Consider the following 16,976-nt stretch of genomic DNA (forward strand, 5'->3'; position numbering starts at 1 on the left):
ACACACACACACACACACACACACACACACACACACACACACACACACACACACACAGTCTGCTTTTTTCTACTTCAGCCTCATTCATAAACACTGACCCCCAAGTAAGGAATCACCTGCCAGCAGAAATTTTACAAGAAGGTATTGTACACACCCCACAAAAGAAAAACAAAAAATTCAGACTTCTCTGGTGTGAAGGGAGGGTCAAAAACATTTTATGCAGATTTTTCAAATCACTGGGTAGGCAGCTCCATGCCCCTAACATCATCACCCCCTCCTCCCCCGCCAGATGTGGAAAGGATAACTGTAGTTTATGGCTGTAGGGGAGGCACTTTGCCAACTGTAAAACCTCAACAAATGTGAGTCACTTTTCAGAATGAAAAGAACCTCTTCAACACCAAGAACCTGTGTCCACAATCAGGCTCCAGAAAAAAAAAAAATGAAGCATTTATAGGCCCATCCATCTACTTTGACTGTCTCTACCCCTCATCCCCTTGGATGCACTGATTACATATGCAAAGAAAAGGTAATGGAGGGAGGAGAGGGAATGGGAAGAGGAGGAGCAGGATAGACAAATGGGAATATTATAATTAGATACTTGGGTCACTTATGATTTTACAAATAATCATGAAATGCCAAGGTACAGCCCAGCCTCGTCTCTGTCTTGAAGAGGGAGGGAACTGAAGGCAGAATATTAATGAGCCCAGAGGGTCTATGGGGCATGAGGCCTGATGATCAATGAACCCACAGGTAACCTCAGTCCACAAGCCACCTTGGAAACAGGAGATTCCAGCCCCTTCCAACAGCATTTAACCAGTCAAGCCCCTGAGTGGGGACATGTTGCACAAAGGTCTTGAGAAGAAGGGGCTGTTCTCTGTTAACTCAGCCTGGGAACAGAGAACAGTGACAAGTCACTCTGGAGTCCAGGAAGACCATCCACTTTGCCATCTAGGAATACAAATACCAAGCACGCCAAAGAGACTCAAAATCCATCATTTAAGTCAGTGGAAATGAATCTTAAGGGGAAAAAGAGTTGTGAGCTGGTGGATTTATTTTTCCATGGCACCCTTGAAGGCACCATGAAATCTGTGAGGTATTAAATGCTGTTACAGGCATACCTCAGTTTATAAAATAGGCACTCATATAATAAGAATAACTAACATTTATATAGCATTCACTATGAGTCAGACACTGGACTAAGCACTTTATAATTTGCATTGTCATTTGATCCTCACAACAACCCCAAGAGGTAGGTGCTGTTAAAAAAGAAGCTCATTTTACAGATGAGGAAACTGAGGCAAACAAAAGGTTAAGTGACTAGCGCAGGCTCAGAGAGCTAGTAAGTGTCTGAGTTGGGATTTGAACTCAGGTTTTCCTGACTGCAAGCCCACACTCATGTAAGTAAAAGATATTCATAAATGACATGGAAAGAACAGAAGATATAGGTTCAAGTACCAGTTACAATACTTACTGGCTGTGAGATTCCAGGCAAATCACTTACCCTCTCTGTGTCCCTAAGCAACTCTCCTAAGACTCTGAATTGCTGAGAAGACATCATCGGTAAAGGAAGTTCCTCACAAGAGACTCCTGTACTGATATAACCACAATCTCCTAAAACAAAAAAACCTCTGAACCTCAATTTCCTCATCTGTACAATGGGGATAATAATACCTGCATTACACCCACATTGCTATGAAGCAAACTATGAGTAAACTATAATGTCCTCTGGAAATGCAAATTATAATGACATCGTTTAATGATACCTCATTTATTAAACATTCAGTAGCAGTGAGCTTCGAAAACATCATTAAAGGGTAATTATTCTAATTAGCAAAACATTCCACGTGAAAGACATCATGGCATAGTGGAAAAGGGACTGGGTTTGGACTCCGGGACCGGGTTTGAATCCCGCTTCAGTGGCTTACTTCCTTGACTTTGGGCATGTCATTTCTTCCTCACCTGATACCTCAGTATCTTCACTTTTCATTAAATTGTGAGTTCCTTGAGGGCTGGGACTGTCTTTTGTCTCTTTCTGCATCCCCAGAGCTTAGCACAGTGTCTGGCACATGGTAGGTATTTAATAAATATGTATTGACTGACTGTATTATAATGAGGTTGGACTAGATGTTCTCTCTGGTGCTTTCTGGCTTTAAGTCCCATGATCCATTAGGCAGATTTCCATTAAGAATGGAGCTTCCAGGGGCAGCTAGGTGGTGCAGGGCACCGGCCCTGGAGTCAGGAGAACCTGGGTTCAAATCCCGCCTCTGACACTTGACACTTAATTAGCTATGTAACCTTGGGCAAGTCACTTAACCCCAATTGCCTTGCCTTTCCCCCTCCAAAAAAAAAAAAAGATTGAAGCTCCACTAGGGCAGTTAAAAATGTAATTATGTGTGGGTGTGTACTGACGGAAAGAACAACAGATAGACATATACCTACATAAAGCATGGGTTCAGTCCCAATAAGGATATTTCACTTTGCCCTGAAAAAAGACTGCTTGTTAGTTCAGTCCCTCTTACAAAGAGGTGCCCCCTGTCAGTAGGGATGAAGCAGGAGAATAAAAGTCAAGCAGCACAACCCACCTCAACAGGTTAGAAGCATCTCCTTAAAGAAAAAGCAGCAGTCACATCACCTCAAACCTAGTTCTAATTTTGCCTCTGTCTCAGTTTCCCTTCCCCCTCACCCCATGTCTAATCACTTACCAAGTCCTGTCATTCCTACCTTTATGACATCTCTCACAGACATCCCCTTCTCTCCTCTGATACATCCACCACTCTGATGAAAGCCCTCATCACCTCCTACCCGGACCACTGCAACAGGCTGCTGGCGAATCTGCCTGCCTCAGGTCTCTCCTCACTCCCATTCTCTACTCAGCTATCAAGCTGTTGTTCCTAAATCACAGATGTGACCATGACTCACTCTCATTCAATCAACCCTAGTGACTCCCTATTACCTCCAGGGTCAGAAACAAAATACTCTGGCTTTTTAAGTTTTTCATAATCCAGTTTCCTCCTATCTTTCTAGGCCACTAAAACACTACTCCTCTCCATGTAATCTGCAATCTACTAATACCAGCCTCCTTGCTGTTCTTTGAACACAGTCCTCCACATCCAGCTCTGGGCATTTTCATAGACTGTCCCCATAACTGAAATGTTCTCCCTCCTCATCTCCAAACCCTGGCTTCTTCAAGTTTCAATTAAAATCCTACCTTCCTAGGCCTATTCCTTCCCTCTAAGATTATCCCCAATCTATCCTCTATCTCACTTGTTCACACTTAGTTGTTTGATCTTGTCCCTCTCATTACACTCGTGTGTAAGGGACGATTTTTGCCCTTTTCCATATCCCCAACACTCAGCACAGTACCTAGCACAAAGTAGGCATTTTAAAATGCCAGTTGATTGACCCTTTCATTACTTATGTAAATTATGTCGGACAAATCACTTAACTCTAAAGAAACTCCATTTCTTCATCTGCAAAATGGAGAATAGTAGCATTTACTTCACAAGGTTATCGTGAGATAGTGTCATAATGCTGAGGAAAGAGTGCTGAGTTTGGAGGCCTGAAGATAGCCTCCACCATTTACTGTCTGTGTGACCCAGGGTGAGTCACTTTCTCAGTGCCCAAGTTCTGTCAGCTAACACGAGCAACAGAACGTCTATGGTCTTTCCCAGCATTCCATCTATGATCCTATATGGAGAGCCCTGGGCAGATATTCAATCACCACACAGATGTGAGCCATTTTCACTATTACTACAGCATGTCCTAATAGTACCGAGCAACATGTTTAGCTGTTATTTCAATAAGCCTTATTAAGACCCAATTTTCTTGGGTCTTCCTTCGGATTCTGCAGCATTAAAAGTCTCGCTGCTTAATTGCATTAGGAGTACCTGTATATATTATGTGTAATAAATCAACTCTAATTTACCACTACACAAGGCTATTAATCTTCTCAGGGTTATTCATTGCTTGGTTTTATTGGTACTGAATTGTACTCACTCTGTGGTAAGAGAGAGCAGTTGGGGGAAACTAAAAGCTGTATCTACAAATTCTCAGCGACGGCCAACGCACATATACACAGCAAAGACAGGGAACATATAACTGGGTCTGGCAATCTGCTTCCTGCTACTTTCCTAAAGCAATCGTAATACTGTCTGATATTTTCTTTAACACACACATGCCTGAGTGCAAGCACACAAACACACACATACACACACACTTTGATATACTATTGAAAACTCACAATCAAATTGCAAAATGAGACACACATTTCTTCTTGGAAAATAATCCAGACCACCCTGATCCAGGGCCGGAAGCCTACCCAGAATGGTACTAGTGGGCCTTTGGTCCAGGGCACCTTCTCACTAGAAGCCTGTGTGGGTTCAGTCACCAACCTTGGGCTGACTCCCAGACCTGTGTTCTCCACACTTTAACGTTCCTATGGTGCTGCCTTCTCCCCAGACCTCTGCACCGGTGAAGGTTGAACCCCAATTCTACAGTGAGTGAACATACTGACAGACTACCCCTGCTGCCTCTTCTCTCCCCCCTACCTCCAGTCTAGGCCTCTTACTGTTGGACTCATTTCTCTTATCCTTCTTTTAAAGCCCCTGTTCTGTTTACCCATTATCATCATCACTGTCGTCATCATCATTTACCATCATCATCATCATCATCATTGTCATCACTGTCATGACCATCACGACCATCACCACAAGCACATGTATATGTGATTTAATGTTTACAAAACACTTTATAAATTTTATCTATCTCCAGTCATTGGGAGGAGACAGGTGCTATTACTATCATTCCCATTTTTCATGGAAGTCCTCTTCTCATCCCTTTTCAAGGTATTACAAGAGAAACTCAGAGATGGAAGGAAAGTGCAAGACCACCCAGTCCAGGAGTTCTTTGCCTGGCATCCATGAACTTTAAAAAAAAAAAAAGAAATATTTTGGGGCAGCTAAGTGGTACAGTCCTGGAGTCAGGAGAACCTGAGTTCAAATCTGGCTTCAGACATCTGACACTTACTAGCTGTGTGACCTTGAGCAAGTCACTTAACCCTAACTGCCTTGCCTTTTCCCTTCCCCTGAAAAAGAAATATTTTAATAATTTTAGTTCAATATGCTTTAATGCATTTTAAAACATTCTTATTCCAGGAGCAGGTGCATATGTTTCACCAGACTGCCAAAAAGATGTTTTACAAAACCAAGATGGTGACAACCCTCTGGGCTAAGCCAAGGTAGCCTTGTGACCCTGGGTGAGTCACTTGACCTTACTCAGCCTAGGTTTTCACATCTGTCAAATAAAGCAAAAGAGTATATCAGAAAAAGCTTTGGATTTAGGGTCAAAATGCCATTAACTACATAAATCAGCCTCATCCCCATGCACATCCCATAAATGTTTTTGTTCCAAGTAAAAAAAAAAAAACTCCTTCCTATGGCTCTGGAAGAGGGAAAGTGATATAGATGGCTCCTCTGCAGACTTCACCCAGGTATTCCTAAGAATTCAAGGTGACCCTAATCTCCTTATCCTGAATTGCTCCTACCATCATGACTAATCATGCTGCTACTACGGTGTTCTTCCCTTAATCTTCTAGCCCTACCTTCATTAAGGCAGGAACATCACATTCCCAGGGGCAGAGGTGGATCACTCTTAACTCCAGCCCTTCTGTAACCAGTGGCAGACATTTGTGAGACAACAGACCAGAGTCAGGGTATGGAGCAAAATCTGGCCCTTCTTTTGGGTAAACTCACAAACCTGGCATCATTTTCACAATGCTCATCATGGATGGATATGTTCTTTTACCCCAAGGAATAGAAACTCCCTGAAGGCAGGACAATTTCCTGTTCATCTTTGTAATGCCAGAGCCTAAGAAAAGTGTTTGGCAGAAAGTTGGTACATAATACTTATTGACTGATTAGCCCACAGGGCACCATCAATTCTCTATATACATATAGATGACAATAATAAGGGCTTTCCAGGTTTTGAGCAATTGTCAAAGCAGTTTATAAGGGTTTATAAAGGGTTTATAAGCCTCTCCCTCATTTCAGGAACCCAGGTTTGCCTAAGGCTAAATGGCTAACTTCCAAACATATCCCATCTGGACTAAAATATTTTAATAAAAGATGGGCAAGTCACCAGTGAAATAGACTAGTCACTATGCACTACATACCCACAAAGCAGGCCAGTCCAGAGATGCCGCAACTAAAGCCAGGACACATAGTTACCTGGATGACAACAGCCAAGTCACATTTCTAAGCAGCCTGATGGTCAGACTGAATGAGCCTCGTGCTCTCTGGACAGCTAGGTGGTGCACTGGATAGAGTGCCGGGCCTTAAGTCAGAAAGACTCATCTTTCTGGGTTCAAATCTGGCCTAAGACTAAGAGAGCTCCCACTGAGCTTCAAGTCACAAAACATGCAAAGTGTCAAGAAGGATGCAAACTCAAGTCTTTTCTAAATGTTAGTCCAATGATCTTTCCACTATACCCTGTGACCTCGGAATAAGGCCACCTTCTACTGAGAGAGAAGGGGTTCACAAGGTCAAAATTATTTTCATTCTAAGCCATTTAAGTTTCTAACATGGTAAATATTGAAAACTCACTTTAATAAAAGCACTTTGGGGAAGAGATCCTCAATAATTTTTAAGAGTAAAAAGGAGTCCTGAGACCAAGAAGTTTGAGAACCACTTGTATAATGGACAGAGCACTGGAACTGGAGTCAGGAAGACTCCAAGTGGGATGTGATCATGGATGCTTACTTAAGCTCTATGAACCTCAGTTTCATCATCTGTAAAATGAAGATAATAATACCTGAAATAATACCCCAGAGTGCTGGTAAAAGAAAAAAATGAGCTTCCATATGCAAAGTACTTTATAACCCTTAAAATGCCATATAAGTGTCAATTATGAATATTAATAACAGCAAGCAGAAATTGGCCTGATAGTTTTTCCCCATATACAATATTCTATTTCCCACCTTCACATCTTTGTACTAGAAGTCCTCCATGTTTGTGATGTCCTACCTGTCCACCTCCACCTAACAGAATAATAGTCTTCCTTCTAAGCACAGTTCAAGTGTCACCTATTATATAAGGACTTCCCTGAACCACCCCACAGATGCTAATTTTCTCTCTCTTTTGAAATTGCTTTCTATTTTCTCATTTATGTACATGTGTGTAGACTGTCAGCCCTTTGAGGGTAGGAGATGGGTTGTGTTTTTTCCCTTTTTTTTTTTTGACTATCTTCATATCACCAGGGCCAAGCACAGAGCCTGGCACATAGTTGGTGTTTATTAAACATTTGGTGAGCTGATATTAACTAAATGGTGAATGTGGATGGAAGAAATCCAAGTGTAGGCAAACAATCTTTAGTTAATGAATTCATCATTTTAAATAAAAGTCAATTTGATAATGGCAGGAAAATTCCATTCATCTGAGTACAAATTTCACCAACACTAAGACCTTTAGGGCCGGGAAGGGGGAGTGGGAACTACAAAAAGAGATCAAAGATTTGTACTCTCCTTAACAAAAATTCCTGGAAGTATTTTTTTTTTAAATAGCATTTAGCAGAATCCCATCTGTAGGGTCACCACTACTAAAAAAAAGTCCACATTTGTGAAAAGATTAGAGGAGAGCTGGCAAGGACCAGACCCACTTCCTTCTTCCACTGCCCTGCCCTTTCACTTAGCCATGGAAGTGACTTATTTGCTAGGGAAATAGTATATTTGTCCTGGGTGGTTGAGACATTCACCTGCCTGAAGACAGGGGGCTAGATCAGATGGTTTCTCAAGGTACTTCTGCCCAATCTAGGAAGCCAAGGTAATTCTTTTTGAGCATCCACGGTCCCCAGCAGCCCCTTCCAGGTTCTAGTCCCCATATGACCAAAGCCTGAGCGAAAAAAGGAAAAAAAATTAATACTGTACCTTCTAACCTATCAGAAGAATTGACCTGGGGTGGGAGTGGAGTGGGGGTGAGGAGCACTCCAGTAATTAAATATGAAAAACATACACCCACACTCTCTGTTTGTTACATGCCAAGTTCCAGTTTTCAAAGGCATATTTCTCCCTCCCACCTCCCTGCTAAATCAAGAAAAGGAAAACCAAAATATGGTGAGCACAGCCTATAAACAGAACACTCCGATTCATTACAAGCTGAAAGAAGAAAATCTGGCAGGAGATGGGGCAAGCCTCCCTCTGTGTGCCTCTAGTTCAGGCAGCTCCAGTGGTAACCCTGAGCAAGATTACTGCGCCTAAACTGGGAAGTCGGTCATCCATGCTTGAGACAAGAAAGAAAACAACTCAATTTATGCAGGCTCTAAAGGGGAGGTCCTGCTGTCTGTTCTAGAGAGTATAAAGGGATCTCCCAGGCCCAAGAGGACTACAGGGATCAGGTAGGGTGGTGCAGGAGTGGGGCTAGAGTCAGAAGTTGTTTCAGTCATAACTGATTCTAAATGACCTCATTTGGGGTTTTCTTGGCAAAGATATTGGCATAGTTTGCCTTCTCCTTCTCCAGCTCATTTGACAGATGAGGAAACTGAGGCAAACAGTGACTTGTCCATGGTCACACAGCTAGTAAGTATCTGCACCCAAATTTGAACTCAGGTCTTCCTGACTCTAGGTCCAGCACTATCCACTGCACCATCTAGCTGTTAGAACATAAGGGTTCAAATCCCAACTCTTCCATATCTTTCATTCTGTTTCTTCCTCTGTAAAAGAAAGAGGTTGGATTCAACAACCACCACCACAACAATAGCTAGCATTTATATAGCACTTTAATGTTTGCAAAATACTCTACGTATATTATCTCATTTGAACCTCCCAATGACATTAGGAGGTAAGCACCATTATTATCCCCATTTTACAGATGGGGAAACTGAGGCTGCAGAAATGTTAAATGAGTTGCCTACGGTCACACAGCTACATTGTCAGTATCTGAGGCAAGATCTGAACTGAGGTCTTACTGACTCCAACTTCAGCATTCTAGCCACTATACCACCTATGTTCCCTCTAAGATAACCCATAAAGTTCCTTCTAGCTCTGAACCAAGTAGCCTATGATCCAAATGGCAGTTTAACATGTTGGTACCCCTCTTACTAAACTTTTAAAACAGATTGACTGGGTCAGCTAGGTGGCACAGTGAATAGAGCACCAGCCCTGGAGTCAGGAGCCCTGAGTTCAAATCTGGCCTCAGACACTTAACACAAAAAAAAACCTAGCCGTATGACCTTTGGCAAGTCACTTAACCACAATTGCCCTATCTTCCCCCCTCCAAAAAGCAAAAAAAACCCAGATTGACAAAATTAAAGTATGGTGATTGACATGGTGTGTCATGATGTTATAGGAATGTAAATTTTTAAGATCTTTCCTGCCCCGAGGTTAAGTGCACCTAGAGCCTGTGGTGGGAGGATTGTTTTTCAGGAGGTACTATGTGATTGGGCAGTGGGTCAAAAGGATTGTTACATTCTCTGACCCTGGAAAAGGCTATATAAATCCTGATGTGAGGCTTTGCCTCGGGGCTCACTTTGAGAAGTGTTGTGTGATTCGACCAAACCAGATTCTGGGCAGCCATTGAGGCCCCGGCTTTGAAAACCCAGATGTTGATGCTTCCCTCTCTAGTTACTAACTGACTAGGTATGGATGTAATGGATGAACAGTTGGAGGCCTGTCTGCTTGATCTGTTTGTTTCTGTCTTCTTGTAATTTCTGCTTGTAACCTCTGTATACTCTGAAGTTCGGGGTGCTGACCTTTTTCCCCTGAACTAGGTAAATGATATGTTTGATTGATTAAAGCAAGATTGTTAACCCATTTTGAGTTGCTTTCTTTTAGAAAAGCAGATCTAAGAACCTGTGCTGGCAGCCACCCTGGGGATGCTGGGGTGCTTGCTGCTACACATGGATTGAAAATAATGATGATTAAGATGATAGTAGTATCTCTCTGTGTATGTGTGTGTGTGTGTGTGTGTGTGTGTGTGTATATTGCTTACTATGTGCCAGGCATACATATTTGTAATGGGCTAAGCACTTCATAAATATTATTTCATTTCAACCTCATAACCACCCTGGGAGGTAGGTGCTATTATTATCCCCATTTTCCAGGTGAGGAAACTGAGGCAAACAGATTAAATGACAAGTTAGAAGGGTTGGAGCCACTAAGTCCATCCCCTTTCATTTTAAAAAGGAGGAAACTGTGAAAGGACATGTCCAAGTAAGAGACAGACACAAGATTATCTACCCTAATCCCCTCTTTTGACAGCAGACAAAATTAAATCTCAGAGAATGGAAGTTTTAGTGAGCATGAGAGGCAGGAGTCAAAACCAGGCCCTAAATCCAAAGTCAGTGCTGCCTCACTTTGTCCCTCTTCCCTTTCCCCAACATGAAGGGATAGAGTAAGAGAAAATCCCCAATCTTTTGAACTATTTTCATAATCTGCTCAGTTTTAGAACTCCTGCCTTAGGATTGAGTCTTCTTGACTGAGAGCAAACTCATCTAGAACAATGTATCTAGCTGGTTCTACAACCTATATGCTCTTTCTTTTCTATAAAGTAAGCTTCTTGAGGGCAGGGAATGTCTCAATTTTTGTATTCATATTTCCAGCACTTAGCACAGTGTCTATAACACAATTAAGTGCTGAATAAATGTATGTGTTTTCATTCACTGTCAGAAAAACAAATTGTTTCATTCAATGTCAAAAAAAAGGAGGAAGTAAATTAACAAATGTTCTCAGAGAAGATAAACCTATTAAAAACTTACATAAATTCTTTTGAAACAAATGGACATTTACTGATCAATAGCAAAGTAAGAACACACCACTGGCTTTGTCAAATGTAACCAAAAGAGGTTTATCTCAGGGAAGAATCTAAGTATCGAATGCCAAAGTTCCAGGGGATGAATCAAAAGGCCCTCTATGGGTGATAGCCCCACAGATTCAACCAATAATACACCAACAAAAAAGTGCCAAATCATACAAATTTCTTCCTAAGAAACAAAGAGGTTTGTTATGGCAATTCGAGATCAAATCATCACCACCAGAAATTACACAAGGCTTATATCCTTAAGAGACCCAGGCTTTTTATCAATCAATGCAGATTATATGAGGAAATGGAAGAAACTGTGCAACATATGACTGCAGACTGCAAAAATTTAGTTCTTACCTAACACTTAGCAAGATACGACCTGGACATTCGAATCATACATCAGAAGTCTATCTTTCATAAACAGATGACAAATACTTGTACTACAAATACAGACCTTAAAATATCTTTGAGAATTCAAAAAATAAACTGGGCTAAAACTGGAGCAAGATCACAGATAAAACTTTGGCCCACAATTTCCTGGACAAAACACTTATTCATAGAAATGTAAGCAACAAAGGTTAGTTGGCGGTTTTATTTTTTCAAACAGATGTGGCCATATCAAATATCCATAATCTCCAAGCTATGTGGAACGAAAAACCTTGAAAATATAGAGACTTAGCAAAAATAAAAAATCAAAACCATATGGGAAGAGAATAAGATATAAATCATTCCCATCTCCCTATCTGCTCCTGGAATAGCCCCAAGGATGCTTTCAATGAGCTTACAGATGATGAACTTATATGTCACAATACTTTTATTCAATTGCCCAAAAAAACACTATCATTTTGCCTACATAAGCAATGGGAGACATAACATTAAATACAGAAGAATAATGGTAGGATGAAGACTTAGGTGGCATGGTGGACAGAGTACTGACCTGGAATCAAAAAGACCTAAGTTTAAATCCAGCCTCAACACTTATTAGCTGTGTGACCCTGGGCAAGTTTTAACCCTGTTTGCCTCAGTTTCCTCATCTGTAAAATGAGCTAGAAAAAGGAAATGGCAAGCCACTCTGGTATCTTTGCCAACAAAACTCCAAATGGGGTTATGAAGAGTTGAACATGACCGAAACAACTGAACCACAACAGCAAAAGACTTGTCCAATGAACATTTCAATCTGAGCTCCATCAAAAACATGAGAATAATGTGAAAAATAACAACAATAATGAGAATAATGATGATGATGAGAGGCAGTACTGAGTAATTAATAGAGATCAGGCTTCAGAGTGAGAAGGACCTAGTTTGAAGCCTTACCACTGACACACGATTCTGTTCATATGAGCCTGAACATATCACTTTTAATGCCTCTATACATGTCTTTCATAAGTTGCAGAGAAGGTGCCAGTCTGCATCAGTAGAGGGAGTGCCTCCACTGGGAGTTCCTGCCCCAGTGAAATCAAATAAAAATTTAAAAACAAATAAATAAATGATGGTGGACATTTGTGTTCTATAGAGTTCTAAAGTATATAAAGTGCTTTATATTACAAGGACATCCGAAGTTTTAGTTTCTCTTCTCAGGTCTTCTAATCCCCTACAATTCACCATCCTAGAGTTGCCAACAGGAAAATTCAACACCTATCTGTCAGTGTATAGCTCAAATCCTCTCCATGGCAACCCCACTACCCTGGGCCTTTTAGGGGATCTGGACCTGAGAGTTCCTTTCCTGACACACCTTAGCCCAGCATGTTACATCATTAGAGATGGCTGCATCTGAGGTGGTGACAGCTCATGTCTTATAAATATGCTAATTTTACTCATGACTTCCTGAAATTTACACACACACACACACACACACACACACACAACTCTCTCTCTCTCTGAACTGAACCAATTTAACTCCTTTTGAATTATAAAACAACAAGAGCCAACTGAAGTTAGGGAGTTGGAAAGACTTTAAACAAGTCAAAAGCCTGGAGGTCCAGGCAACTTCAGTGTGAGGAGAGCTTTGGACTACTCTGGTTAACAAGCAGAAAGCCAAGCTGCTGCCTATTAGCCTCATGCCTCCGCTAAAACAACTGCCTGCAAGCCTTCTGCACCCAGAAAGAATTCAAAACCAAAAAGGAAAATTACATTTGAAAACAGCACTCATGTTGCATTAAGGTAGAGGGGGAACAAATATTCTAGCCTCCAGGATCCAGACAGAAATTTCTGATAAGAGCTTGGGTTCTTTCACACTGCAAAGGCCTCTCCTTTTGTTATTCTTTGCTAAATTTGCAGTTTACAGATGGAAAATGATATAATGTGATAGTAATGATACCTGGCAGTTATAAAGGATTTTAGAGTTTGCAAAGGGTTTTCCATACATTATCCCATTTAAACCACAAGAGAATGTTGTAAAGTAGATACTACAGGCAATTATTATGTTCATTTCACAAATGAGGAAACTGAGGTTTGGAATAGCTAAACAAGTTGCCCATGATCATTTGAAGCTGGTAAGTATCTGAGGCAGGAAGAGAAGTCTTCCAGAAGCCAATCGGGGCACGCGACTGGTCCAAAAGAGTTCTTCTTTTGCAAATCTTTTTTTACACTTTGTGAAACTTTTTTGCATCCCGAGGTGAGTTTATATTACAACTAAGGTCCCCAACTTGAAGACTGGGAACCACTAATCTCAAAGTCCTATCAAGTGACTCAAAGAATCTGGGTAAGGACAGAACCATAGACCTCTTCTAGTTCATTCTCCTTATTTTACAAATAAGGAAAATAAGGCTCAGAGAGGGAAAGTGGACTTGCCCAGGGTCACAATGGTACTAAGCAGTAAAGGCAGATCTACCCAGGTCCTCTGATCAAAACCCAGTACAAACCCACATTGCCTTTCTTTCCAGGTTGGTTCCTGTAGCTACTCTCCCTACCAGATGTCTTTAGTTCCCCCAGTAGGGAAGAGTTCAACCAACGCTGATGTTCCTCTCCCCAACTTACTTGGGGGTCTCCCAACATTCCCCTCCTTCCCAACCCATTATCACAAGTCTTCAGCCCTACACTAGGATTTCTACATAAGGAAAATTATGCTAACATGCCCTATCAGCCCCCCTGACTCCCACCTCCTACTAGGTCGTTAAGGATTTGTTTATGGAAGGCACTGATACACAAATATTAAAAGCTTATATACAGTGCAAACACTTGTATGGACAACTCAAGATCCCCTCTCTTCCCCCCAGATTAATTATCCTCGGAACACAGGGAACAGACAGGGAACAGAAAACACAGCTGAGTGGCCCCAGAGTAGGCAGAGGTTTTCTAAAGCCTTGCCATTGCAGTGAAAAATGTTCCGTATGACATCACAAGATAGTTCCAGCTTTCTCACTTTTTTTCCTTTAGGAAGAAAGCTTTTTCTGAGATTGCTAATTGCTCAGGATAATAAAGGTGAGCAGTGTCTCTTTCCCTCCAAAAGTGCCAAGAGAAACTTTGCATTAAAAACTTCTATATATAAAAAAAAAATCTCAGGGGCGGCCAGGTGGCTCAGTGAGTAAGAGCATCGGCTCCAGTGTCGGGATGACCTGGATCAAATCCGGGCTCAGATACTCAGCACCACACCCAGAAATAACTGGCCGTGTAACCTTGAGCAAGTTACTTAACCCCGATTGCTTTAAAAAAAAAAAATCTCACGAATCGTGTTACTTCCCTGTCTGCCTTCTTTCTCTCTGAGGGCTGAAGTCTAAAGCTGCAGCGTTTGCCTGCCATGGACATTCTTCGCCCTCTTGGGCTGTTCCCCTGGTTAAGGTCCATATCGGCAGCATCTGGCTAGCAATCTGTTAGTTTTCTGGAAGTATTGTCTTTCTCCAGGAAGGAGGCTGCATATCACCATTTAATAAGTCTACTCCGTTTCCACACAATCATTAGCAATGGATGGGGCCTACAAGGGCATATTCTTTCTCATTTTCTTATTCTCTCTCTCTCCTCCCCACCCCCACCCCCAAGTTTGAGTTGGGAAAGTTTTCCTGGTTTTGTTGGTGGGGAGGGGCAGTGAGGCTTATTGATATGTTTCAGAATTCCAAAGCAGTAAAGCATCCTATACCAACTCCATGCTAACCTGGGGTGCTATACACAGGGCTGTAGAATTTATCAGTCACTGTGGCCAGCCATTCATTTACACTCTGGCAGGTGAGCCTTCTCTCCCCCCACAGAGTTGGGAGTGACTCTGGTCCCTTAGTCTGGGCTGGAAGGGTCACTGGCAAGTCAGCCTTCTGTTGATTGAGTCTCCTCTGGGGAGCCCCCAGACAATTAACAATATCAGCACTCCAAACTCCCTTCATTGGTTACCTCTTAAACACTCCAGAACTCAGTCTGATTCCTTCAACAATGACGGGAAACAAAAATGCTCTCAGCAGGAGGGGGAAACCAGGACTTGATTATAAGCAATTAATGAATCAATGATTCCCAGAGACATTGATGTAGGCCAGCAGTTCTTATTGACAACCCCCAAGGAAACACAAGAATACAGAGCAGAGATGAAGTCTAGAAAAAGTAGGTACTCCTTGGGAGTATGCTGCCACCCACACCCAGCAACTCTGGCAAAATCCATCACCCTCTTAACTAATTATGAGATGAGAAAACTGCAGCCCAGAAATGGGAAGCTACTTCCTGAGTAGCTGAACTCCAGGATTCAAACTGAGATCTCTCAATACTAAACTCACCCAGGGCTTTTTGCACCACAAATTTGCCAAATGAAAAGAGCATGGAATTTGGGGTTGGAGGTACCAGCTCTGCCACTTACTAATTAATACCTATGTGTCCTTAGGTAGGTCACTTCCTCTCTGTGGGACTCAGTTTGTCTATAACACAAGGGACCTATCCAAGATGACTTATCCTGTAAGGTCCCTTTCAGCTCTAAATCTGATTCTTGTGCTAGCCACTGGAGATTGAAACAGCTACCAGACCTTGTAAGCAGTAACTGAACTGTTACTGGCATAAATATGTCTCTTCAAAAATGCTTTGTTCACAGCTTGACCCCTTCTGCACTGGTGAGACAAGTGTGAATATGGCTCTCTAAAGAAAAAGAGAAGGGGCGGCCAGGTGGCTCAGCGAGTAAGAGCACTGGCCCCAGTGTCGGGATGACCTGGGGATCGAATCTGGGCTCAGATACTTAGCACCACACCCAGAAATAACTGGCCATGTAACACTGAGCAAGTTACTTAACCCTGATTGCTTTAAAAAAGAAAAAGAGAGAGGAGAAGAATTCACACTTATAATTTAGGGGATGGTTATTTATGTCCCCTAGCACAAAAAGATTTCAGATATTTACTATCAGTGTGACTCTGGGCAAGTCACTTAACCTCTAATGGCCTCCTCTGGCAATCTCTAGCCATTTAGCTTCTAATTCAAAGATAGGAATAGGTGGAGAGATCCAGAGATCCAAACAAATTTGTTTACTGGGCTCACAAGAGAGCTTCTCAATTGCACTGAAGTGTTTGTTTACAGATCACTAACTCTTTGGCAAAAGCTAGGAGGTAAATAAACCAAGATAACATGCCCAAGCAAAGGCTGATTGAAGAGCAATCAGAAATGAGGTTGGTGGAAAATAAAAAGAGAGCTGGAAAACAAGTCCCCCACCCCCAAACATACATATTTCTTAAAAACATCTTTCTTGCAAGACCAAGTAGCCATTAAAATGAGTATTAGGGATAGGGACTGGACCTGTAATCTCACTAGTATGGGGAACTCCCAGATGGGGAAACTCCCTCTGTCACTTAAAGTGGGCACCTTCTCTGTTAACTTATATTCTTATGGAGTTGTCTGGAGGTACTGAGAGACTGAAGAAGTTGCCCAGTCACACAGTCACTATTTGGTTTAGAAGAGGAGGAGGAGCTTAGGACTCACTGCAAACAGACAGCAGCAGAACCAGAATTCAAACCCATGTCTCTTGAGTTCTAAATCCACTTTGGATAATATAAGGATTCACTGCAATTTATGCAACTATAAAACCTTTACAGAGACTTGAAGAAGCAAATCCGTAAGACCTCTCACTAGCACCTAAATTTGCCCCCAAATATCTTACCCTACTTTAATGCTTTAATGTTGTATGTGTGTAGATAGATAGATAGATAGATAGACAGACAGATAGACAGATAGATACTTGCATACATATGATGGATGGATGGATGGATGGATGGATGGATGGATGGATGGATGGAT

At 41.8% G+C, this 16,976-nt stretch overlaps 1 protein-coding gene across 8 annotated transcripts in view; it reads right to left on the bottom strand.

Annotated features, from left to right (window-relative positions):
- The window catches only part of MSI2 (musashi RNA binding protein 2), a 542,542-nt gene that overhangs the window by 486,090 nt on the left and 39,476 nt on the right, over positions 1 to 16,976 (bottom strand). The window lies entirely within an intron of this gene.

This window comes from Petaurus breviceps, unplaced genomic scaffold (assembly GCF_028583685.1).
Source record: "Petaurus breviceps papuanus isolate PSGF00001 unplaced genomic scaffold, PetGlider_PUasm1.0 90750, whole genome shotgun sequence".
In the NCBI taxonomy this organism is placed as follows: domain Eukaryota; kingdom Metazoa; phylum Chordata; class Mammalia; order Diprotodontia; family Petauridae; genus Petaurus; species Petaurus breviceps.